This window comes from Rattus norvegicus, chromosome 15 (assembly GCF_021556685.1).
Source record: "Rattus norvegicus strain SHRSP/BbbUtx chromosome 15, alternate assembly SHRSP_T2T, whole genome shotgun sequence".
Classification (NCBI taxonomy): domain Eukaryota; kingdom Metazoa; phylum Chordata; class Mammalia; order Rodentia; family Muridae; genus Rattus; species Rattus norvegicus.
The window spans coordinates 89,661,058-89,688,605 of record NC_141548.1 but is presented as its reverse complement, the minus strand read 5'-3'; the positions used below and the strand labels follow the sequence as shown (position 1 = coordinate 89,688,605).

The following is a 27,548-nucleotide window of genomic DNA, read 5'->3' as shown; positions in this document are numbered from 1 at the left end:
CTACAAAGTCCAGGAGACCTGGGATGGAAGTTCCCAACCCAATGGCCATGACCTTAGCTGAAATGCCCAACGACGGGGAAATGGAAACTGAAGAGACCTCCTCCAGTAGACAGACAGGCCTTCCTGGGAATGGAAAGGGTCATCAACGCACTTCCATAAGTACTTGACCCAGAAGGCTTCGAGAAAGCTAACTGTACTTTTTAGGAGAAATTACTCTTTTTAAACCTTTGGAGATAAGAAACATATACTTTTTCTTTGTTCTTATCCTATTACAAAACAGAATTACTTCTTCAGTCCTTTTCTTTTTTTTTGGGGGGGGGTGGGGTGGGGTGGAGGGGGAGCTGAGGACGGAACCCAGGGCCTTGCGCTTGCTAGGCAAGCGCTCTACCACTGAGCTAAATCCCCAACCCCTACTTCTTCAGTCTTATAGGATCCTTTTACGTATCTTTCAGGAAACCATTTTGCTTGCAGTTGTACCACTTGTCTTTCTGCTCCTTAATTTTGTTTCTCTGACGTGGATGCATCACTAGAAGCTGGACTCTTTTAACTGTGTCAGTGGATGCTGGAATGCACTTAGATCATTGAGTTTCACAGAATTCCATTTTCTTTAGCTCATTCCTAACTCCTATCGCTTTGCCATAAGACATGAGGTCAGCCTGGACGATTCCACTTTATTGTAGATAGGCATTGCTAGCAAAATTGTACTTGCCAAGTTCATTTCAGTGATGAAACAGAAATAATTAGAAAACGTTCCACACATGCTTAGGAAATAAAATGTTTACAATGGACGTTGCAAAGTAAATCAAATCAGAGCTTTAACGAATAATGCAGTCCCATGTTCACTTCAGAATTTTCACAGTAGTCTAGAAATGATAATAACAGGTAATACTCAGCTGACTAATGGGAAATTAGTGGTAATGAATATATATATATACATATATATGTGTGTGTATGTGTGTATATTTATGTATGCATATATGAATATGGAGAAGTTATTCTATTAAGTGAAGCAAGCCATGTAAAGAAATACATGTTTAATATGTATATACATATTTCTGGAATATATTCCAGATCTCATACAAGTAAAGAAAGTCCAATGGTTACACCAGCTGAATAATGAAGAGGCAAGACAGGAGTGGTAAAATATTGATAAATTATATTAGGTTATTTTTAAAGAACATGACATTCTCTGTGCTAGTAACTTAATGAAAATAAAGATAGATAAGGTGCTGACATCATACATAGTATGTAGAATTTAAAAGGGATTCTCTTAAAGAGAAAATAAATTTTGAGGAAATAGATACATTACATCTAATTTAAACACTGCAGAAATGAATACCTGTATTGATGATATACTTGTACACCATAGATATGTGGAGTATTATAGGTAATTAATCATAAAATTAATCACATGTATATAAAATGCTGTATTCATAGGAAGATGGACATATCAATGTTCTTTAATTCTGACTACAAACATCACTGCTTCATGTCAAGGCATCTCATATCTCTCCTTTAACTTGTGCAGGATGAATGTCAAGTGATAAATAGATACATTTTGCTACTTTGTGGCTTTGAGGATATTGGCCATATATGCAGCAGAGGCTGTGCATGTGGCAGCTACATAAAGCTGAGCTGCTATTCAGTGATAGGCTGTATAACATAGTAGCTTTAATTTCTCTTCTTCTCTAGAGTATATTCCCTTTTACCATCTCTACAGCTTAATTATGGAGTAAAATGCCTCCCAATTAGCCATTTTAACGTGCCAATTAACATTTTGTCTCCCACAGAATTATATATTCTATCAAGATGTTTCACCACTAGGTCTAGTTAAACAGTAATATCAAGGAAATTAACTGAAGATACTTACGTTTCTCACAGCAAGAGAGTCACTCCTGGCTTCTGGAGATCAGAGGTCAGTAAGACTAAAACTTAAGAGTACAAGTTTTGCAAAGTATTTCTACATAACTATAGCTGATAAAACCGAATGTATTTTTGTTCATAAACGATAAAACAGCAAAAGAAGTTAGAGGATGGGTAGGAAACTTAGGAAAGGAAGGAAAAAGGAGTGAGTGGGAAAATGTAAGACTATGGAAATAAGAAAAGAAAAGACAATTTGGAGAACACACCACATGTTCACATTGGTTAAATCATCTGTGTGTTTGGAAATATTGTATGGAATAGTAGTAACCCTGTAGAGTTACTTCCTAACCTTGAGCTGAATGAAATGTTTGATGAAAGTATGTTCTCTATGAATCTTTGCATTGACTTAAAATATTCACAGGTGCATATATACTTAGATACATGTGTCAAGAAAAATACCAATAAAATTCCGATCTCTTTCTTTGATTCATCAATTTGTTTGTTTTTATTTTTGTTTTTTTGGAATGTCTGATGAGGTTGTCAATAAAATTTTGAATTCACTCAGCATTTTTCACAATATTTACTCTGCAGCCCTCATATTAAAAATAAAAATTGACAAGAGTAATGTTGGGGCTTTCTGTTAAAATAATTCTGTTACATATATTTTTGTTTCTTGCAAAATGCACATTTTTGATAAAACCAAAACAGTAAATATCTAAGACTGTAGAAGTTTTCCATCAGTAGCCCACTTACCATGGATATCATCACAACCTGAACACACACACAAAAGAAATAACTCCCCAATCAAACAGAAATAATTTAGTCCAGTTATTTAAATGTCATGATATTGTATCATTATCTCATATTAATTGCCGATAATAAGATATAAGCTACAGTATATTTTGAAATCAAAATAGAAATTTATAAGATATTCCTCGATTCTCAAAGGGAAGTTAGAAATTAGCTTTTTAGGGGCTCATATGTAAGCACACATTATTTTCAGACATGATCATAGGAAAGCCCCCTGCAGGCAGGAAAGTGATGGGACAGGGGTTGGAGATAAATGAAAGAGTAAAAGAAACATAATCACAATGCATAATGTGAATGTGTTACATTTTCAAAGAAAAAAATTTATATCCCTCAAGATATTTCTATTTACTATTTTCAAGAGTGTTATATTATTTGTGACATACCAATGGTATAACTTAAAAGCATAAAAATTTTACTAAATTATTTGCCTATCTTTCTTGCCAGCAGCTTACTTTAATATCAATTTAAATTCTACACAATGATCCTAGAAAGTAGAGAATCACTCTGTAAAGAGGGACATTTGAAATGGAAATAAATAAAATAACCAATATATTTTTTAAAAAATTAATTCTTTTAACTCTGTCCAGGGAAAATAACTTCAAAATTTTAACTATCCTTCCTCTCTCTCAAATCTAAATCCCCATTGTCAATTCCAGCTCTGTATCACTCTTTCTCCTGTGTCCTTCTTTGCCTGATACCCCCAATTCCAGTGGATCACACAGATCTTTCCTTCCAAGATTCTTTCCCCACACTCACTGCTTTCTCTCAGCCCACAACCTCACCAGACACTACCTGAGGACCTGCAGGATAACCTTAGGTAAACAGGTAGGCTAACTGCAGATTTCCACCAACTCTTCCTCTCCCTCCCAACCCCCCCCAGACCAATCCTCAGTCTCCTTTAGCTCTATGGTGGAATACTGTTGCAGTAACCCCTTCCTATCTGACCCACGTTTCCAATGATTCTGTGTACATTTTCCTCCAAATTTTCTTCCATAAACTTTTTATTTTTCAAGTCTCTAGAAACAACAAGCATTCTCTGGGAACCTGACATCATGAGATAATTTAAAGAAGATATCAGAAATGAATATAGATCATTCACGCTCGTGGACTGTAGGGTTGAAATAGCAAACATGGCCATACTATGGAAAGCAATTATTCAATGCAACCTTCATCAAAATTCTAACATCACAATTTTTCACAGAGCTCGACAGAACGTAAATACAGCCTGCTGACTTATTTTAGTGTTGCTGCTATGTATGTTTTTAGGATTTTGAACATTAAGTCACAAACCAGCAACAGAATCCCAAAGTGATCATTACAGAGAGTACAAAGATGTAGTTGATGCTAAAATACATATCTTCAAAGAAACAAAAAACAAAATCAAAGTAATTAATGAACATTTATCTTAGCTTTAAGAATTTAATTAAAAAAATACTCATGGGGATGAAAGACAGGAGAACTTGGTTGCAGAGACAAGAGAAATGCTGGAACCTCATGGTCTAAGTAGCCTGTTTTATTGAGCAATGAACAAGAAAGATGCTTTCTCCAAACACGGTGAGCTGTGAGATGGTCTTTAAGATTGTTTTCACATATATGTGCTGAGTCATGCATTCTTTTACTCTCTCACAGGAACACATGTACCATGCACACATACATGCATGCAAAAGTTTACTTCTATAGGTTATAATTAAGGATCTAGTCTAAGCAAATGTACAAAACATAAATGTATGTACACAGACACACACACACACATACACACACAAACCACATTTATTGTATTAGAAACGTTTTCACAATTCTTTATCCTCAAGTGGAATGACATCCGTCTGAAAAATAACCTTTGACTCACATACTTGAGGGCCTGGGATCAACACTGAGCACTATTAGATTATGAGCGATAAATCATGAACAAGATATAAAATAACAATAAAAGAAATGGTTTTAAATGTGTCACCATCTCTGACCGGTCCCTCTCTCCTCTCCTTTGTTTCATTCTTCTCTCCTCTGCTGCTCTGGGCTATAGACTTGGACAACTGTCCTGCCACTGTGATGTTCCTTGACCTCTAGTCAGAAAGCATTTCTCTTGGAGGACATTGTTATCTTGAAATGCTTAGAATGTGACAAGTTAATAGAGCTAACACTGATTTCAATGTGTTTAGATAAATGTCCAGAGTGCTTCCATGGCAGCTACCAATCAAAAGTTTAAATGCTATTACTGAGAGTTTCCCTATTCAATTAATTGTATACAGTTTACCATAATAGACATCCAGTACTTCCGTTTTTTACTGTTTAATAATGTTATATTACTAAATAATCTGCTTCATAATATGTATGTGCTTTAAAATCTTCAGACATATATATATATATATATATATATATATATATATATATATATATAGAGAGAGAGAGAGAGAGAGAGAGGGAGAGAGACTGATGAGATGTCACTCATGATAAAATGTTTTTACTTTTTCTGTAAAGAATGTCAGATATATACCCGAGTATAATCATTTTTACTGAAATAAAACACATTTTCATTACAGAACTTCATGCTTTTCTGAAAATGTATGTCTTAGCCACTGTTCTATTGCATGATAAAAGCAACTCACAAAATAGAACATGTAATTACAGACTCGCTTACAGTGTCAGAGGTTTAGTCCACTTTCCTAAGGACAGGAAGCATGGTGGCATGCATCCTGCTGGAATAGTAGTGGATTGCTGAATCCTGAAATACAGGCTGAGAGGGAGAGAAACAGAGAAGGGGGCTGGGAGAGAGGGAGATGATAGTGGCAAAGACGGAGTGAGAAAGAGAGAGACAGGCAGACAGACAGAAGACAGACACACACACAGACAGACATCTTGACCCTGGGTCTGGGATGAGCTTTTAAAACTTCAAAACTGTCCCATCTTTCACCCCCCCACCGCCCCCCTACCATACCATACCCCACTCTACCCCCAGTGATTCACTTTTTCCAACAAGACCACACCTCCTAATCTTTCTAATTTTTTTCAAAGATTTCCACTCCCTACTGATTAATCAATCAAGTATATGAGCCCATAGGGGACATTCTTATTTGAATCACCATAGTATATATTTAAAATCTTTATACATTATTATTTATATAATATATTAATCAATGAAATTGAGCAGTTTATTTTTGTTAGTATTTAATCATTACTCTGAATGAATCTATGTGTCAGTGATGTTCAATTTGATTGACTATTTTTGCATATTCCTTTAGGTTTTAATGGACATACTGATATTTTATGAGATATTCAATGGGACTGGTTTTGACAAAAATATATGGCTTCATGTTGATTGTACAAATCGGTCTTTTTCCCCTTTCCTTTAACATATGAAACTGATTTCATAAATTTAACAGGAAAAGTCCCTCCAACTGAATTATATGTGCTCTGTCGTATTTTTCCTTCACACCCATTAGAGATAGAAATAAATGTCTTACTACATAGTCAAAATTTATAAACGTATTTTTAATATCCAGTATTAGATAAGTGAATTCACATTTCTTTGTGAAATCATCATTTCTATTATTTTCTGAGATTCTCATACAGTGCATTTAGATCATATTCACATTCACCTGACTTACTCTTTCCAGAACCAACCCTTCTCTCCTCACCCAATTCTTTTCTTCCTCATTTAGGTCAACTTGTGCTGAAAAAAATTCTTGGCTATGTGACATGTAGCTGATTTATCAGAGGCTACACTCACAGAAAACTGACACCTTCCAAGCAGCTAACACCTGCCAAGACCTCCTCCTCTAAACATGAGACTTCCTCTGTTGGGGCTTGCATAGCTTTTGTCCATGCTCCACAACTCCTGTGAGTTTGTATGTGCAGCGGTCCTGCTGTGTCCACAGAAGGGGCTCCTTGAACCCATCTCTTCTGGCCTTTAAACTAATGTATAGAAAATTTTACTGAAGACAGAAATGATAAATTTGACCAATGGAATTGAATTACTCATTCCATCATTGGGCTACAGTGTATACCTTGCTTGTGGTTAAGCATACTTCTGAAGCTGTAGTGGACGCTAAAAAGACCTTGTCTTCTCAACATTTATTTTCATCTGAAATCCCTAAACATCTCTCAAGATCAGAGTAATATTTGCATTTCTTTTGGTCATCATCCACTGCTGTAGTTTGGATGTTATTTTGATATAGTAGTAACACGATAGTACTAAAAGTACTCTAATAAAGCCTAATTAGATCTTGAAATTTTAGCCAAATTATACTCAATTACAGAATTTTTAAAAAGAAGAATCCTGAAATGGCTCCAAACCAATCCACTTTCTTTGCCAATAGCCTGATATGGGAAATTATTTAACTTTATGAGATTACATAGTAAATATGTGTAACTAGATCAACATGAGTGAACATTATTTGAGAACAGTTCCTTTCCTCTTGCCTCTCAACACTGAAAAGCACATAGCCTTGTTATTTCAATCCATGAAAAGTTTCCAGGAGAGTAATTTAAGACAAGAAACTTGGTTAAGTGTTTTTATGCTGTTAAGTACTATGCTCTTCTCAGAGGGAATCCCACAGGAAAGTCAATTTTCATGCATTAAAGGGCATTGCCTGTTTCTACAGTTGTGCTGCTTCTCGGAAGGGAAAGGACATGGAATCATCTTGAGATTTCTTTTTTTTTTTTATTATCCCCAACTACACTTTAAAGTTTTTGATGCCATAATACATTAAAGAGTCATAAAGGAACTAAAGAGAGCAGAAATAGGAGGCAAGAAAGAAATGGGGCACAGGGAACCCCCAGGCAGCAGCATCTACTGACGCCGTTCAAGTTCAGTACTATGGAGAAACTGCAGAAATAGGAAACTGAAATTTAGAAGACCTCAAAATCTGAATATATAAAAGCTAAGTGTGTAATTGATTTGGCTGATCAGTGAAGTGAATCCATTGTAAGCATTTAATAGTTTTCTGACTTCATCAGCTTTAAAACATCTCTCAGATCAACAAAAGTAGAAATAAAAAATTTTTTAACTTACTATAAATTTTGAGTTTGCTGAGATGTATACAATGTATACATTTCTATAACAGCTGAAGTTTCAACAGTTTATTTATCTAGGAGCAGCAAACGAATTATTAACAATAAACAACAAATAAAAAGAACCACGAATACTTACATAATATTTTATTGGTATCAGAACTAACTGACAAAATTTGGAAATAAGGTAAAAAATGCATACTGTTATATATTAAAATTAAGAATCATGTAAAAAGTAATTCACTGCTTGCATTTACATATTTTTTAATTAAGATATCCCTTGATACTCTAAATCTTGTGCTGCTAATTTTAGACTTTTTGAGAAATCTCCTTTCCTAACTCTAAATTACTGGGGTTTATTTTTTCTAAATTTATTGCGCTATTGTGTCAGTCATAATTTAGTAGTTATTTTAATAATCTTAAGGTGTCATTTCAGAAGACTAGATTTAGACTTTAGTGTTTCCCAGAATTTATGTTAAAAAATGTAAAGATCAGTTTCAAGGACTATTGATTTATATTCATCTTTATATATTTCCTGTAGTATCCATATTTTTAGAGTATTAACGTAATGTCCTAGAAAATATGAAAGCTTTAAAAATACACAAAGCTTTTATCCTGGGAATCATGATGTAGCACAAAGTCTTTACAACAAGTTAGTTATTCAAATATCTTTTCAATTTTTCTTTTTAACATTTATTATTGTTATTACTATTATTATTATCATTCGTGTGTGTGTCTGTGTGTGTGTGTGTCTGTGTGTGTGTGTGTGTGTGTGTGTGTCCTTAGCATGTGAGTGGAGGTTAAAGGACAACTCAGTGGGGTTGATCCTCTCCACCTATGTTTATGTGTGTTGTCACAATTTTATGTGCAATTTCAGGCTTGCATTACTTTTACCTACTGCCACCCTGGCCTCTTCTCAGTTGCCATTTTCCCACTTGCATTGCTAAATATATGTAAACTGGTATGCGCATATTCAATTTTAAATCATTTTTAGAAACGTGTAGAATATTTTTCCCATTAATTTTCATCTTCTATAACATATTAGCATCAATAGAAGCGTTGAAAGTAAATACATATAACTTTCTAATATTTTTTCCACCAAATATGTAAAAGTGTTGAATTTTTTAGTCTCGATATGTGTGTGCTTTTACTAACCAGAAGAATTAAAAGATTTCTAAGCAGGCCAATGGAAATTCTTGGTTTAAATGCGTAGTAAACAAGCGTCCACCTGAACCTGACGCTACACGCGATATTCCTCAGCTTCACAATTGTGGTCATTTGCTTCCTGAAGTAGTGATCTTATCCTGAACACACCGCAGTGCGCAAGAACACCTTTTTTCATCTTTATTAACTTGAGTATTTATTTACATTTAGATTGTAACCCCTTCCCCTTCCCTTCTCTATGGGTGTTCCCCTCCCCATCCTCCCCCCATTACCGCCCTCCCCCGAACAATCACCTTCACTGGGGGTTCAGTCTTTTTATAACATTAAAAAACAATCAAAGGTCAGGTGGGATTATTAGAAGTACACAAATATGAAATCAGAGCTGTTTAAGTCACTTACGGCAATACATTATTGCATTTTAATATTCCGTACGGAGAAGCCTGGCACAGCCGGTAAGGAGAGAGGTGAAAGCGTTGGAGTAGACCTTTGGCTCTTCTGTGTCCATAGTGCTTTGCGGCTGCCCTCTGAACCACCGCCTGCAGGAGGAAAGTACATGGCACTTCAGGTCACTAGGAACAAAAATTAAAGCTGAAAACAACAGCAAGGTCAGGCATTTTCTACCTCGATTCCTTTTTTTTTCTCTCTTTTTTTATATCTTGTGCTAATACCCGCTAGGAAGGAGTTAGAAACCTAGTAAACGTGTCTGCTGATGGTCCACTTGCCCTTTGTGGATAAGCAGTTTGAGCCTGTAGTTAAGATTCCACTGCGGTATGAAAACTGGAGTCACTTTCCCCACTGCCAGACATGAAAAAAACTTAAATGTCTGGACCCTGACTTTATCAAAATGTCACTCCTGTGGGGTTATAAGAACATTTTCTCCTTTATTTTATTCTATTTTTCTCATTTATTTATTTATTATTATTATGTCTATTTATCTATTTATTTATTTTACTTTTCTAAAGTATAATAGAAATATCATTAAAGGATACTTTAGTTTACCGTAATTTTGGAGGAATCTGAAAAAGATTCTGTAACCCATAATATGACATCTATATTGTAAATCATCATTTTAACTTCTTTCAAATCTACAGACGTCTATGCAACTTTTACAGACAATACCAGTCAAATCTTTCTTTGAAGTTTATACCGTGCTAAATAAACTCTCATTTATTTTTTTTCCTTTTAACTGAAGACAAGAACCAAGGACTCTCATAAAATTTATATAGAATAATGAGTTTCATTATGATATTTTATACATGGGTATAATGTCCTTTGATAATATTCACTTATCTTCTCTTGTAAGCCTTCATTGAGTAATATAGAGGCCTTAGAGTTAACCTGGCATCCCTTTGCAGTAAATTTTTGAAAGATCTCTCTGCGTATCTGAGATACCTTGGGAAACATCAATTATTCAAGTAAAAACCGACTGAGTCAGAATGTCCCTGGAAACTTGGGACCCATTTAAATTTCCCAGCCACTTCAAGTGTAAACGAAATTTAAATTGTGGCTGGAAAAGCATTATTTCCTTCATTGATCAGCTCATCAAGGTAAATCTGTTTCTAAGATGTTACAGCTCTTCTAATGTTCATTAGTGTCTTGCCTGCATGTATACAGCCACCAAACCCAGACAATATAGCTGATGCCTGAAGCGCATGCTGACAGGAACCTCATATAGTTGTCTCCTGAGAGGCTCTGCCAGAGCATGACAAATACAGAGGGGGATGCTTGCAGCCAACCATTGAACTGAGAACAGGGTCACCATTGGAAGACTTAGAGAAAGGATTGAAGGAGCTGAAGGGGTCTGCAACCCCATAAGAACAAGACCAACCAACCCAGAGTTCCCAGGGACTAAACGACCATCCAAAGACTAGACATGAACAGACCATGGCTCCAGCTGCATATAAAACAGAGGATGGCCTTGTTGGGCACCAAAGGGAAGAGAGGTCCTTGGTCCTGCCAAGACCAGACTCCCCACTGTAGGAGAATGTAAGGGTGGGGAGATAGGAAGGGGTGGGTGGTTCGGTAGGGAAGAGGGGATAACATTTGAAATGTAAATAAAAAAATGTCCAATAAGAAAATATCCAATTAAAAACAGATGTTACACCTGGTGTGTATTCATTGCCATGACTGTTTTCTACAATTATAAAGAAATGTACTCATCAGAAATTCATGACATTGTTTCTGTCTCTAAGAAGATGTATTCTAAGCACCAAGTTAGGCATAAAAAACTGAAGAGGCTAGGTACTTTACATTTTGGTGTGTGTTGTTCTATACATCCACCTTTCCCCCTTAGTGACCAGGACCTTAGTGGTTAATGCTGCCCATCATAAATTAGTCAAATACTATTTGGCTGTGCTGTGTTTGAGTCACAGTCGAGCGTTCTTTCTCCATCTCAAATGGCAGCAGGATCTTTTGCTCGTCATTGAAACAGTAACAATAGCAACGCTGTGCCATTATCTCTACAGAAGTGTGAGCAACTCTTCGTTCTGGAAAGCCATACCCAATTAAGAATTGAGTATGAGCCTACAGAACACAGGATTACCAGGCACAAGTATGATCAATCAAGTATACTAAAAACAACAGTATATTAGCTGGTGCCAGTACTTGAGTCAATGCCAGTTCAAATGGGCCACTCTGTGACAGTATATAACTTTTAAAACAGTTTTAGAGTATTTTTCTGACAGAAAAAAATATCCGCACTATGTACAAATAATTTCACCGATACTTATTATGCTAAAATTTTTATTAATTTAATAATTTTAATTACTGTTATAACACATTATTTTCTTTTCATGGAGTAAAATAATACCTTTGCCTGTTTTGGTATACTGGTCATGATTGTGCAGATAAATTGTTAGCTTTGCAAATTTTTTTTTAACTAAACATGCATCTACTAGTTAAGTGTTGATGCATATTAAAAAGGGGAAACTACGAAAGGCAGAGTCACATTTAACTGTCCAAAAACATCACATGAAGAGGAAAATTACTACAATTACTGAAAAAGTATGTAAAAGAGAAAGGCATTTAATTTACTGTGTTGTAAAGTTTAGACAGTCTTTCAACCATACTGCAGAAGAAAAAATAAACAGATAAATGAGATGAAAGAGAAGTAGATGTTTTAAAATTATTATCATTTCTCATACACACTTTCTTAATATAACCATTGCAACCATCCCCAATATAAAGACCCAAATATATATCTCACTAATAGAGTATGTATGTATGTATGTAGCATAATTATTAAATTAGGACATAGTTTGAATAGGCGTTGGGGTTGTAGTAATACCAATGTGTATAAAATTTGAAAAGAGAGAGGGGTAAAAACAATGTAACGAATGTACTCATGTATGAAATTCTGAAAAAAAATTTTAAAAAGCAAAAGAAAAATGTTAGCAGGATAGAATGTTGCTTTTGTTAGCACAGAAGCCAAACACAAATAAATATATATTCAAAAATAGTTTCCTCTATTAAAGAGAAATGTACTTGTTAATATAATTCAGAAATTCATCAAGATTAAGATTTTTTATTATGCAAAATGTCCCTCCCAATGCCAATTGAAGTTGATAGTAATAATATTCTACAGCAGTAATATTCTATGGTCACTAGCACAAATATTTAGGAAGCACTCTGACTAGCACACAACATTTATTTAACAAAACCCTGGTAAAGACTATTATCTTCATAGTCTTTTTTTCCTGCCCAGCTTTACCATAGCAGATAGGGTTTTTCTTCTGTAGAAGTCAGTTGCTTATACACCTAGAAGTTCTGTCAATATTATGGCAGTGGAACATGTTGACTAGTGTGGTGTTACAGTTAGATGTAAGGACAATAGGCAATATGAGTGTTGATAAAATTCTTGTTTAGAAACCTATAGAGATGACCTTTGCTGGAATTATGAAAGACAATCTGGAATTATGGAGCTTCCAGCTCAGTCCCAGCATGCTTTCCTCATTTACTACAGCAAAAAACTATGTAATAATGACTTACCTTATATTTCAAGTACATAACAAGCAATGGTGTCAATAGTCTTTCTGCTTTGAGAAGTCTTGGGATCCTCCTTAGCCAACAGCACCCAGAAAGATGGGCCTTTCCTAGTATTGTAGTGTTTCACTGAATCATCGTATGTTTAGCGAGGGGTTTATTTTCTATTCTAATATGAATTTTTTGTTACCTGTGGTGGTTTGTATATGCTTGGCCCAGGGAATGTCCAGTGCCATTAGGAGGTGTGGTCTTGGAGTAGGTGTGGTCTTGGAGTAGGTGTGGTCTTGTTGGAGGAAGTATGTCCTTGTGGGGTAAGGTTTTGAGGTTCTCCTCCTAGCCACAGGGGAGCCAGTCTGCTCCTTGGCTTCCTTTAGATGTAGATGTAGAACTGTCAGCTCCTCCTGTGCCATGCCTCCCTGAATGCTGCCATGCTCCCTCTTTGATGATACTGTACTCAATCTCTGAACCTGTAAGCCAGTCCCAATTAAATGTTGTCCTTTGTAAGAGTTGCTTTAGTCATGGTGCCTATTCACAGCAGTAAAATCCAAATTAAGGCAGAAGTTAGTACTGGGAATGGGGTATTGCTTTGATAGTCCTAACCATGCTTTTGTTTGGATGAATGTGGATTTTGGGAAATTGGATATGGAAAACAGTGTGCTCTTTAAATGGTGTTTAATGGACTATCTAAGCAGGATAATGGAAGACTTTGTTGTTGAGGGTCATTTCAGTTATGAAAGTCTAGCTCAGGAGTTTTCAGTGTAAAGGAATGTTCTTAGTATGTAGCCTAGAGACTGTTTTGTGAATTTTTTTGTGAAGAATGTGGCTGGGTTTTGCCATTTTCCAAAGGGTCTGCCTGAGGTTAAGTTGAAAAGATTTAGTTTAATTGCTTCAACAAAAGGAAGTCTCAAAATAGCCTAGTATAAATTCTGTTGTGTGGTTACTAAAGTTCACTCTTAAGATGAAAATCTTTTTAATAAAAAGAAGCAAGCTTACAAAGAAAAAAAGAATACAAAATGTACTCTTCAAAGAGTAGAAGGGCACCAGGAAGTGTAATGGAGCTAATCCACTGTTCAAGGGAGTGTTGACTTTGGGGCAAGATCCTACTCAGCTAAGTTTAAGTCTACACACAGTATTACATGATTTTAATTGCAGGAGACAGAGGGAAGCAGACTCTTGAGTTCAAGGACAACCTGTTATAGAGCAAATTCCAGATAAAGAAAAGCTTAGGTCCAGGATGGTGATACACTCCCTTAATCACCACAGTCAGGAGAGAGATCTCTGAGTTCAAGGTCAGTCTACAGAGCAAGTTCCAAGACAGCCATGCTTAGGCAGTGAAGGAAACCACTGGAAACAGAAAACTGGTGATAATATAACAAGGGGCCATGTTCTAGTTCCAGAAAGCAACACAACTCAACAGCTCCAGTCATTCTGCTCTGGCTTTAGAGTCCAGAGGAGACTACTGGGGCAATTGAGGTTGGTTAGCTGAAGCAAAGAAATTAGCAATGATTAAGAAGAGAGCAGTGTCACTGAGATGAAATCTGGGAAGTATTGTCTGAGAGCCGAAGGTAGCTGTGTTCCAGAGATAGCCAATGTTGTACCTTGTGCTCCAGCTGTACTTAATGATGTATAAGAATCGCCCATGTGGTTCTGGTTTTCAAGATGTGAATGGGGCCATGGAGAACAGCTGAGGCTTAGCACTTTAAGAAGCCAGGAAAGGCCACTGGTGAATGTATAGGCTCAATTGCAGATGAAGACCCAGGACTGAACTTGTCATGCAAAGAAGTTGAAGCTTGGCACCATGAAGACAACATAGGAGAGGCAATTCTTGAAGTCTAAGAAACCACTAACAACATAGCATCAGTGAAGTGGAGTGAACCAGAGCCTAGAGTACCTGTAGAGGGCAGAGCTTCAGAAATGACCTAAGTTCTTTTGAGAAGCTTAGAACATCGTGTGTGAATCCCAGACATTGGAACAAGAAACTATAATGTTGACGTTGCCTTGGAGACCCCAAGATGTTAGAGATGCCAGATCCATTGGGATATCTGCCCAGGAAAGCTGCTAATAGGTAGTGGAACCAGTCCAGGAGAAAGAAGTTTGTTACAGTTCACAAGATAAAAGAAGTGAGAGATCCAAAGAGTGCTTTGACATCAGACATGGAGAGGGTAGAGTTTGGAGTTTGCCCAGATTATTTTTGATCTTGTTTGTTCCAATATTTCCTCACAATGATTTGAAACAGTAATGTATATCCTGTGATGTTTAAGGTATATGCTCTGCTTTTTTATTTTGATTTTATAGGGTATTAATATTAAGTGATAGAGTGGATCTCAGAAAAGACTTTTAACTTTGGACTTTTAAGGTTGCTGACACTGCTATAGACAACGGAGACTTTTGATGTTGGGTTAAATGTAATTTGCTTCATGATAGTTTAGGTTTGGCCCCCATGGACTCCTGTGTTTGAGCAAGATTATGGGAACAAGGAGTAGAATGTGATGGTTTGTGTATACTTGGCCCAGAAAGTGGCACTATTAAGGGGTGTGAACTTGTTGGAGTAGGTGTGGCCTTATCGGAGTAGATGTGGCCTTGTTGGAGGAAATGTGTGCTCCTTGGTTTCCTGTAGATGAAGAAGTTGAATTTTCAAGCTCCTCCTGTGCCATGCCTACCTGAATGCTGCCATGCTCCCACATTGATCATAATTGACTGAACCTCTGAACCTCTAAGCCAGCCCCAATCAAGTACTGTCTTTTATACGGCCTTGCCTTCACAACAGCAAAACCCTAAGTAAAGCACACAGACTAACAGAATGGACAAAGCAAGCAGGCAAACAAACAAACAAACAAAAAACATCCTTTTATTTTCCTCTCAATTAAAAAAAAACACAATATCAAGGACAAACATTAGCTCAGGGTAAAGGGTTAGAGAACATATTGCAAGCAAATTGGCCTAATAAGCAAGCTCCTATAGTGATTTTAATATTTCACAATATAAACTTCAAACCAAAATTTAAAAGAAATGTGGAAAGATACTATATATTCATCAAAGAAGAAATCCACCATGATGACATTTCTACATGTTAATCACAGTGGCACATACTTTTGTCAAAGAAACCCTACTACAGTTTAATTGATCACTACACAGCAAAAGACTCAAGACCCCACTCTCAAAAATGAAAGTAATCCAGACAAAAATATAACAGAGAAATGCTTGAGCTAACAGATGTTATAAACCAGATGGATCTAACAAGTATTTACAGAACATTTGTCCAAACACAAATGAATATACCTTCTACCCTGGACCCTAGGGAACTTTCCAAAATTGGAAAATGCTCAGACACTAACCAAACAAATCTCAACAGATACAAGAAAATTGAAATAAATCACTGCACCTTATCCAACAACCACGGATTAAAGTGAGACACCAAAAACAAAAGCATTAGGAGGTTTAGATAATCATTGAAACTCTCTCTTAATGAGACCCTCTACTAAATGAGAAATGGGTCAAGACAGAAGTAAAGAAATCAAACTTCCTAGAAATGTATTAAAATGAATACACAGCATACTAAAACTTATGTAACAGAACAAAAGGGATGCTAAGAAGAAAGTTCAAAGCATCAAATGCCTACATAAAATAATTGGAGAAATCTCTTACTAGCAAGTTAACAGCCTACCAAAGCGCTAAACAAAAAGAACTAAGTATATCTAACAAAAATAAACAGCCAGGAAGAATCATGCTCATGCCTGTGATCAATAAAATAAAAAACATTGAGAACAAGAAAATCAACAATAGACATAAACTTTTCCTATATTGACTAAAATGCACAGAGAGAATATCTAAATTAAATATAATTAGAAGTGTGAAGGGAGATAAAATAGACATTGAGAAAAGCATTAAAAACATGTACTCAATGAGATTGGCAAATCTAAAAGAAATGAATAATTTTCTTGATAGACAAAGTTATCAAAGTTAAATCAGGATGAGATAAACAATTTACAAAATGTGTAATCCCAAATGAAATAGAATGACTCATTAAAATTCTTCCAACCAATGGGACCCCAGGGCTAGATGGTTTTAGCATAGAATTCTAGCATACTTTCAGAGAAGAGTTAACTACAATACTCCTCAAATTATTCCAAAAAGAATAGAAGCAGGAAGAACACTGTGAAATTCATTTTCTGAGTCCACAGTTACCCTAATAACCAAACCATATAAAGAATAAAAACAGAAAGACAATTACAGATTTTTTTCCTATGCTCGCAGACAGGAACCTAGCATGACTGTTTTCTGAGGGGCTTCATCTAGCATCTGATGTTCAGAGACCCACAGTCAAACAATAGGCAGAGTTCTGGAGTCCTGAGGCAGAGTGGGCAGAGGAATGAGGAAGCTGGACTGGTCAAGGACACCACAAGAAGAGCTAAACTAACCTGGACCCATGGGGCTCACAGAGAGTGACTACCAACCAAAGAGCATGCATGGACTGCACCTATCCCCCTACACGTATGTAGCAGATGTGCCTTGCCTGCCATTGGATCCCTTGCCCCTAGCTGGTAGGCCTTCTCTGGCCTCAGTAGAAGATGTTATTAGTCAAGCTGAGACTTAATGAACCACTAGGGAATTATGCCTTCCTCTGAGAAGGGGAGGGAGCTAAAAGGAGGACGTGAGAATGGAAATAGGAGGAGAGGAGGGAGGAATGGCTGCAGTCAGGATGTAAAGTGAATAATAATTAAAGAAACCATATCTACCAGATTTTTTAAAAAAATAAGTGAATAATAATTAATGAAAAGAAACCATATGTACCAGATATTTTTAGAAATGGAGTTTGCAATGTTTAGAGTTTGTTTTCTATAGCTAGAAATAATCAAATGTGACCTAACACTCTAACACATTCACTATGTTTTTTTGGTTCTACAGACTTCTTTGTAATGAATTTCCCATATTACCACACCATATTAGAGCTATACTTTAATAATAATAAACCATGCCAAATAACTTTTTAATCTTTATTCCTATAGTCATTTATAGAAATTATTTAAGCATCATTTTAATGGTCATAAAATATTTTTTCTGTTTAACAGGTGCCATAAATCAGCTTTATTTTCCATAATCAAAAGAAATGACTCATTTTGGAAATTTAAAATATCTACAGGAATTCAATACTATTTTGTTGGCTCCCATGGCCCTTGACCCTAATGACACACACACACACACACACACACGCACAGAGACACTTATGTATGTATGTGTTTGTGTGTGTATGTGTATATGTATGTGTATGTGTGTGTGTATCCTGGTACACATTCTATCAAAGTTTCTGTTTGCTTGAATGTGGGAAAATTTAAAAGTTACTTACACTGTGGGTCATGTTGGATCTTGCTGGTTCCAGCATTTGTCTAAGAAAATGTTGCTCATTTTTATGATGAAGTTAATTAGCATGTTGTATGGACTTATGACAATAAATTCTTTGTCACTGAAAAAATATTCAATTTATTTTCAACAAATCTTTAACTTTGCCTTTGATGTTTCATGAAGTTATATTTTATATTTTAAATAAAATTCATCTTATAAAATAGAAGTATTTATTGCACAATGATTTTACTATATCGGACTATGAAAAAACCCATAGGATATTCTATATTGTTTTCTTCTGTTATATTTTATGAAAAAAAACTCCGTGGTTTGTATCTAAATAATAACTGACTTTGGATCATGCATATTCTAACTTAAGTTATCTAATATCTGATTAGAAAAAGACTTAAATTCATTTTCATAATATGTAATTGAAATATTCAGCAGTATATTTTTATTAATCACTTTATTCATTTATATTTCAAATGATATCCCCCTTCCTAGTTACCCCTCCACAAATCTCCCCTCCCGTCCCCCTTTTACCCTCTCCCCTTTGCCTCTATAAGTGGGCTCCTCCACCCACCTATCCTGTTCTGCCTCACTGCTCTATAATCCCCCTATGCTGGGGCATCAAGCCTACCTCTCATTGATGTCAGATAAGGCCCTCCTCTGCTACATATGTATCTGGAGTCCTGGTTCCCACTGTTTGTACTCACTGGTTGGTGGTTTAGACCCTGGGAGCTCTGAGTGGTCCAGTTAGTTGACTTTGTTCTTCCTGTGTGGTTGCGATCCCCTTCAGCTTCCTTAGTCCTTACCCTATCTCTTCCATTGGGCTCTCTGGGCTCAAATAGATGGTTGGCTGTGAGTATCTGCATCTGAATTGGTCAGGTGCTGGTAGAGCCTCTCAGGGAACAGCCATATCAGGCTCCTGTCAGCAAATACTTCTTGGCTCAGCAATAGTGTCTGGGTTTGGTATCTGCAGATAGGATGGATCCCCAGGTTGAGGCGGTCTCTGTGTGGCCTTACTTTCATTTCTGTTCCATTTTTTGACCCTGTCTTTCCTTTGGACAGGAACATTTTTGGGTTAAAAATTCTGAGATGCGTAGGTGGCTCCATTCCTCAACTGTGGGCTGTGCCTCTCTGTTAGAGGTGATCTCCACAGGTATTCTCCTTTGTTAGGAATTTCAGCTAAAATCATTGCCATTGGCTCCTGGGAGCTTCTTGCTTGCCTGGAGTCTGGAACTTTCTAATGGCTTCTCCCAATTCCCAGTCCCCCACTGCTACATATTTCAAGCCATGCTTTTTTTTAGCTGTTGATAATAAGTAACATAAGTTTAGACATACACAGCATGAAATGTACAAGAACAATATCTATTCATTTTATTGAGAATTGAAGATACTTCGATTTCTTTCTGAGAAGAAAATGATATGCCAAGTAGAATATCATAAGCTCAATTAAATTATATGTGCAAATGAATGCTGTTTCTGGCAGTTGTCAGTATTTGCCGATTTGGATACTTGGTTTCAGTAAGTACCCATAGCTACAGTTTTAAGCTGTCCCCTCTTAGTTATTTTCCTCTGTCAGATGCTTCACTCTATTACATTAAAACATTAATATAAGCAATACACATTTTATTAGACGTTAGCTCTTTTCAAGCCTTTTCACTTAGATGCATTTTGCAAATAAAGACATGGATTGACAGAACGCCAAGTTCTTACAGGTACCGCTATGATGTTAGTCCCTTAAAAGAAGACAGCCATTTTTCCTTTGTGCTTCAGAGAGTGTCTGAACATGGTTGCCAGCCAGGTATGTCTGTCTCAGATGCACACTTTCCTCTGGTTTCTGCTCCGTGTTAGTTTCTGAGTCTCTAGTGTTCCAGTATTGATGGTCATAAAATTGCAGTCATTATTCATGTCTTCCAGAGCAACGGCGAGAGCCGCCGCTTTTCGCAGGAAGGTCAGTGAGGCAGCTTGGAGAATGCAATTCTTCTTTCTGCTTGAGGTAGGGAGTGGATTAAAAAAGAGCTGAGTCAATTAAATTCAACAAGGCTTTAATGAACTCTGACCCTATTTGAGACTCCTCAGAGTAGGAACTGTACACGGTAAAAATATGAGTAAGATGGACCCTTTTGCCCTGACGTAGACTAGTATAAGTAGAGCTGGAGTTGGATTTTAAAAGAGTGGCTTTTCTACTGGATTGAAGCAAGGCATTTAGAAAGAAAACAGATGTTCTTATTATTACATACTGGCTTATGTTTACACTCTTAGGATTTCTGAGTATTAAAAAGTGATGGAAAAGTAGCATTCTCATAATAATTAGAAAAAACAGACATTGGTAAAATATTGAACAGAAGTGAGAATCATAAACGAGATGAAGAGTAAGATGCCAATGGCATCTGGAAGGCAGAGAATAGGCTTAACAGAAAACAGTGATGATAATATTTTTCCATGTAGTCACATTTAACTTAGGAAAATCCAGTGCATACTTGGGGAATCACAAACAGCAAGAGAGGGTTTACAGCCACACAATTTCTTCACGAGGTCTTAGCTAGACAGATTTTTAATTATTTGCCTTGTTTCATATAATATTTCATTCACACCCCTTTATTCTGTTTGCCTTAAGTACAACATAATACGCAGCAAAAATGGGTTTCTAAGTTGTACCTATCCTTTAGAGGTTTTTCGTTATTGACAACAGTGTAAGTTCTTGTACTATCACGCTTTCATTCATGGTTTTATTGTGTTAATTTTGTCTCATTGTACAAATAACCTAGCAAAGATTTATGTTTTCATCTCTTTTTAGATAAGGCCCTTATTTTGTTCAAGGTTGTCTGTTTAGCCTGAGAAGGCTGTGGTACATAGCCGATGATCAATAGTGTTTTCATATCTACAAATTAAAATTCTCACAAATGTAATTGCACAAATTAAGAAAATGGATTCTGACAATAATTTCACTACTTTGTAGAGAATTTCTAAATTACAGAGTCAGCGTTTGAAGTCATGTCTACTTCTAAATCTGCAGTCCTTTGACTACGCTCAAGTGCCTTTTTTTTTTTTTAACTTAAATGATTGAGGCGTATTACCGCAGGTTCATGGAAGGCATTGTTTAGTTCCTTTTAAGGAAAGCATTTTAAAAAGGAGGGAGAATGACTTAAGTGTTTTCACTTGTTTCTTCTACAATTCACAAAATCACTAAGAGTGCGAGAATCAACTGAAGCATCATCCTAAATTAAATTACATGCCACTGAACTAGTGAAAGAGAGACACTTACAATTTGCTGAAGTGGACTGAGCTCAGGGACCCTGGTGGGGGAGCTGGTGGAAGGGCTGGAGGAGTGGAGGGGGGATTGCAACCCAATAGGAAGAGCAATGTTGGCTGATGGGACTACCCAGTGCTCCCAGGGACTACACCACCAACTTAGGAGTGTACAGGGTGCGATCCATGGAGATACATATCCATGACAAAGGATGGCCTTTTCTGATATCAGTGAGTGGGGAGGCCCTTGGTCCTGTGGTGGTTTGATGCCCCACGATGGAGCAATGGGGTGGGAGTGGTGGGTGGGTGGGGGAGAACCCTCATAGAAGCAAAGAGGAAGGAAGAGAGGGCAGGTGTGGGATGGAGGTTTGTGGAGAGGTAATCAGGAAGTGGGATATCATTTGAGATGTAAACAAATAGCATGATTATTTCAAAAAAGATTGCTGAAGTGACACATGGATCCTAATTCCCAGCAACAGGATGTCAGAGGCTAGGAGTGAAGTTTGTCTATTTTATAAATCCTGCCAAACTCTTTATAACCCTAAATGAGGATGGTATTTGAGAAAATGAGCGGTTGCTTTTGCGTACAGCCAAAATGACTTGGGTATATTTACACATCTTAAACGCTGTGGAAAAATTATGTACAGAGCGTAACTTTCTTATTTGAATTTTAAAGAGCATGAGTAAATTGCAGCCAAGGTGCATGCTTTTCGAAGTGAAACAATGAAGAATTGGCACCCTTATCAGTGATGCTTCCCTTTTCTACAGGACCCCGACTCAAAATTTGAAAAGCAACCATTTCCCATATTTACAGATCAGAGCACCTACTGAAGGCACTTAGGTTACACCTTTAGACAATGACAGCAAGAAAGCCATTGCAGTCTGTGTTCATGCTAAGTGAGCATTTTCTATATTGGACTATTTAGATATATTCTTTAATTAAAATGCACGCAGTTATGATCCATTTCCAAAACTGTTGTTCGGTAGAATAAACTAAACTCCGTTTTTCAGAAAGTGCATCAAGATAGATGACATATTTCTTATAATAATATTTTAAGCTATTTCCATCCCTCTGGATCCGTAGAAATGTATTTAAATCAAAGTTAAAGCATGTTCAATGGAGATGTCAAAATATCATGACCAGATTTAGTTCACACAACGAAGTTTTTATAATTCCTCGAAGCAATATTAAGACATTTCAACGGAACGGGCAAAATTTTATTAAATGAACCCTGCTAGTTTGGATTTAATAGTCCTAAGAAAGACTTGGGGTTTCCTACATTTATCTGATTAAACAATACCACTGTTTAGTTATGAGTGATCATTTAAAAGATTTGCATACATTATGTGTGTATTTATTTGTTTTTCTCTAGACAATGGACTATGAGCTATGAAATAAACCAAGAAGAATTTTTTTTTCAATTTTTCACTTATTCACTTTACATCCCACTCACTGGCTGCCTCCTGTTCACCCCTTCCCACAATCATTCCTCCCATTCTCCCCTCCCTTTCTTCTCTGAGATGGTGGAGTTCCACTAGGTATTTCCCAACCATGACACATCAAGTCTCTGTAACTAGGAGTGTCTTCTCCCACTGAGGCTAGACAAGGCAGTACAGCTAGAACGTATCCTATGCACAGGCTTTTGGGATACCCCTAGCTCGAGTTTGTCAGCTTGTTGTACATCTGCTGTATCTATGCAAGGAGACCTAGATTCAGCCTGTGTATGCTCTTTGGTTGGTGGTTCAGATTCTGAGAGACCCAGGGCTCCAGGTTGGTTGACTCTCTTGCTCTTCTTGTAGAGTTCCTATCATCTTCTGGGTCTGCAATTCTTCCCCCTCTTCTTCCAGAACAGAACCCAAGCTCCAACCACTTTTTGGCTGTGGATGTCTGCATCTGTCTGAGTCAGCAGCTGGGTGGAGTCTTTCAGAGGATAGCCATGCTGGACTCCTGTCTGCAAGCCTAACAGTATCTATCGTTAATAGTATCCAGTATTGGCGCTTGCCCACGGGATTGGTCTGAAGATGTCCTTCGAGTACAAGTCAGTTATGTGTGGTTGATCTTGTGTTTGGTGTTAGACCGGAAGTGACAATAATCTAGGTGGTGTTGTTATGCTTTTTTCCCTGGCATATTGAGATCAGATGTATAGGCAAAGGAAGTAGGTAACTTTTTCTAGCTACATTCAGGCTAAGCCTAAGCACAACAGCCATTATTATTTTAAGAAACGAATATGCTTTTGAGTCAGTACTTATCAATTTTGTTCCCCTACAGCACTTTTAGAGAATAATACAAATGCCCAACATTCATTGCAATACTATTGTGTCTCAGGTCTATTTTCAAGACTTTTCTCAGTCACAAATGCATTTAAACCACACGTAATCACATTAAGTAGAAGTGATTTTCTCTTCCCTATTTTTTTTTATGGAGGCATTTATACTTTTCTGTGTATGCAGTGATAGAACGGCAATAAACCAAGATTTAGAATCAGGAACTCTAAAGCCAACGTTAAAGAGCTCCTACATCAAAATTCCAGGACACAGTCCACCGTCACGTTTTCTGTCACACTTTTCTTTTATCTTTCTCATTACACAGAATTTATGTTTTATATTACTATGAATTTTTAGATGGTATAATCAGCATTATTTTTCATTTGGGGGATTTTAAATACTATCTAGCTATGTCTACCTCTCTCTCTCTCTCTCTCTCTCTCTCTCTCTCTCTCTCTGACAAGCAATCAATTAATAGTATCATGTTTTGAACTGTTATCATTTCAAAGGCTTCAAATATCATTTTGTCATCTCTTCCTGTCGTTTAGCTGCCCAGAGCAGAGTTCACACTGACATGCATTTCAGGCTCAGCTCGACAGCGTTATGAAATTGCCTCTGATCTATTTCTCTCCATTTATTTATTCTATTTGTACAATGCCCTTCCAAATATTGTATCATACGTACTCAATTCCACTTATCAATTTCTATCGCAAATGTTTGTATAAATTAATTTGTGTTTTGTTGCTTTTCAAGATTATAATATACTATGTCATTCTTTCCACACAGTTGGTGTATATATTGCTATATTATTCTCGATTATGCAATTTGCTTTTACAATCTGTTACATCAATTGGTTCTTCCTTCTTTATTTTTATATTGTTATTCTGTTTCGTTCACTCTTCTACACCAAAAAAAAATTGTAAATTCTTGTGAATGCTTTCCCATCTTACTTCATCAATGTCCTCTCTGTTGGTTCTATCATTTTAAGCTCACCCAAAGTATACATCATTGAATCTACGTTTTATACTAAAAGCTCTTTCAAGGCTTTTGTTCATATTTACTTTGATTTCAAGGTTTTTCAGTTTAACAATAGTCATCGTTATCTAGATAATATAATTTGGTTGTTGCTATTTGTGCATTTCCTTCAATGGCTTGAGATTCCAACTGAAAATGTTGTCAGTTACATTGTATCTTATAACCAACCAAATTATAACTCTTACCGAAATTGCAAATTTACACATTTCTGAAAACAATCATTTATTCTATCTTCCTTTCATATTTGATCTTTGGAAACATTTGACACAGGTTTCTAGTTCACAAACCCCCCCCCCTTTTTTAGATTAAAATGCCTTGAAAGTTTGATATAGTTATGTAAATCAAGTCTACAGGCAAAGCATGTGGGAATCTGAGACAGGAGTATTGTGAGTTCTAAACCAACCTGAGAAAAACAGGAAGACTGCATCAAAATCTAAATGCCAAAAGAATAAGGTGTGTAATGGTAATGGCTCCCGCCATGTTTGAATTTAGGTTAATAGTGTTAAATACGCTTTTTTCACTGTTTTGTAAGTGAGTACTCAAGAACTTCTTGACCTTCTGGAACTTACTGAATATTTGTAATGTAGTGGCTTTTCTTTTGTGTGCTTATGTGTCTTTAAGTTGAATCTGGCATATAGACATCTTGTTGCCTTGGTATTTACATGTTTTTTCATAAAATCAAGATATCATAAATAAAAACTAAAGTCTATATTATATGCATGTATGATATTTTATGTCTCTATATTTCTCTTTCGGCACTCATACCTAGAAATATACAGACATAAAGACACACAAACATCTACAGATCGGGAACTGGAAACCTACTTACTTCAAAATATAAATATTGAGGGATCATGGGAGAAGAAATGGGAGTGATTGAAATGAGGAAAGGAAGGGGACAAAAAATGTGACTGCATTCTCATTATCATAAATTGTAAAATACAAGAATCAGTGCCATTCCCTGTCAATTAAAGCTCTCCTGATTGGAAAATGCTGAACACTTGAGGTATGTGAGAACAAAGGAGTAACTCTTTCTAAGGTTCTTCATAAGATAATTTAGTCACATGATTTTAGCCACATTATAGTTAGCAGATTGTAGAAATGTTTTACTCTTTTTATAAACTATATACTACTCTCCCTTGGGAATCTATATGTATTGTTCCTACTTGAACACTATTCCATATTCTCGGTAGCCTGGATAAATAAGTAACCGAGTATATTTCTATGGTCAGGTGGCTAAAACAAATGTATTTGCAAGCACTTATTGTACTATTTCTAATTTTACTTATAGAGAAACATGAGATTTTGATGAATATAATTTAATAAACTTTTGAAATGCTTATACTAGTCTTTTAAACTTATAATTTTATTTTTGGAACTCTAAAAAAAAAAACACATGGATTTGACTCTTACGTCAATGAGAAATTTAAGCACCTGTGTAATTTACCCTTACTAATGTGTTTTTAATAGGTTCAGGGTATCTTTTCTAGAGTGGCAATTTCAAAAAATCTCAAAGGCATGGAAATCTAAAGTGTGAATAGTTTCTCGGTAATTTGCAATACTTCACCGTCTGTACTTTTTCTTTTAAACTAGAACATCCTGTATCAATGACTACTTTAATACAACAAGCCATTTGTCAGGAATTCAAACCACTCTGATAGGAGACAGACTGTTAGAGGATCTAAATTCCAATTAAATGCACTGCTGAACTCTATTCTTTCATTTGAGAAACTGGGAATAAAAACCTCAGCCTGTAACCGTGTCTGAAAAGATGCCCCGAATGATAAGCATGTTCCTTAATTTTTAAACAATTAGATGTACTGAAAAGGCACTGGAATAACAATCTATGTTTAGAAATAAAACATCCTTAACTGTGAATGTTATTTACATGGAAATAACAAAGTACATAGCTACTTGTGTTACTTTAAGAATCATTGCCAGAGGTTTTAGGCTATAAAACCAAGAATATGAACTTTTAAATATGTCTCCCCATCCGCGGGACCAGGTTGGCTGAAGAAGTTGATCTTCCATGGTTGGAGATTTTGAATACATTGTTAGGATCCTTCAGGATGATGCTGACATGGCTGAAGAAGGAAGAATAGTGGTGAAGAGGACACAAATGTGAGTGAGTTACCAGAGAACTGTCACCAAACAGAGGAAGAGGTGCAAACATTCATCTCAGGGAACTGGAGGCTGAGGCAGGGAAATCGCCATACAGCTGATGACAACCAGAACTATATACCGAGCTCCAGGTGGGTCAGGGATACACTGCAAATCTGTCTCTAAATGATCACCCCTGCAAAGAAAGAAGAATAAAACAGAAGAACAACAGAAAAAAAAGTTTGATGAATAGTCTCCTTGGTCAAAGTATTAAAATGACATTTTATAATATCAATTTTCAAAATTTAAAGGGAAAGGGAAAGCATTGAAAGTGGAGTATTTTTAATACTTTTGGAAAATAGTGTTTCATAGGATATGAATCTTTTACTTGTTAATTATCTTTTGAAGGAATATAAATTATTTTATTATTTTGGGAGAGAGACATTCTGTTTAAAATTTAGATTTTACTTGGAAGGATTCATCAAAGTTTCTTGTTTGTTTAAGGTTAAATGATGAAAGTTCTTATTTATACCATTGGTTGGCAGTGTTCAAAGTGTCCTTTGTCTAGGTAGGCATATCTTGCTCCCATAAACACATTCACTTATCAAGGCATGAGTCTGAGGGTAGCTACATCTTTCTGTACTGTGTAGAGAAGGGTATGCCAAGCAATCAGTATCAAAACTGTGTTTGAGAAAACGGTGTTCTTCTGTGAGCTTGGATCTCTG

The 27,548-nt window shown here is 36.3% G+C and overlaps 1 long non-coding RNA gene across 1 annotated transcript in view; it reads right to left on the bottom strand.

Moving 5' to 3' along the window:
- Positions 1-27,019, bottom strand: part of LOC148001120 (uncharacterized) — a 39,158-nt gene extending 12,139 nt beyond the window's left edge. Inside the window, exons 1-2 of the long non-coding RNA XR_015639148.1 lie at positions 26,858-27,019; positions 9,247-9,383 (exon numbers count right to left, since the gene is read on the bottom strand). This is a non-coding gene — a long non-coding RNA (uncharacterized LOC148001120). The remainder of the gene's footprint in view (positions 1-9,246; positions 9,384-26,857) is intronic.
- Positions 27,020-27,548: the final 529 nt, after the last annotated feature.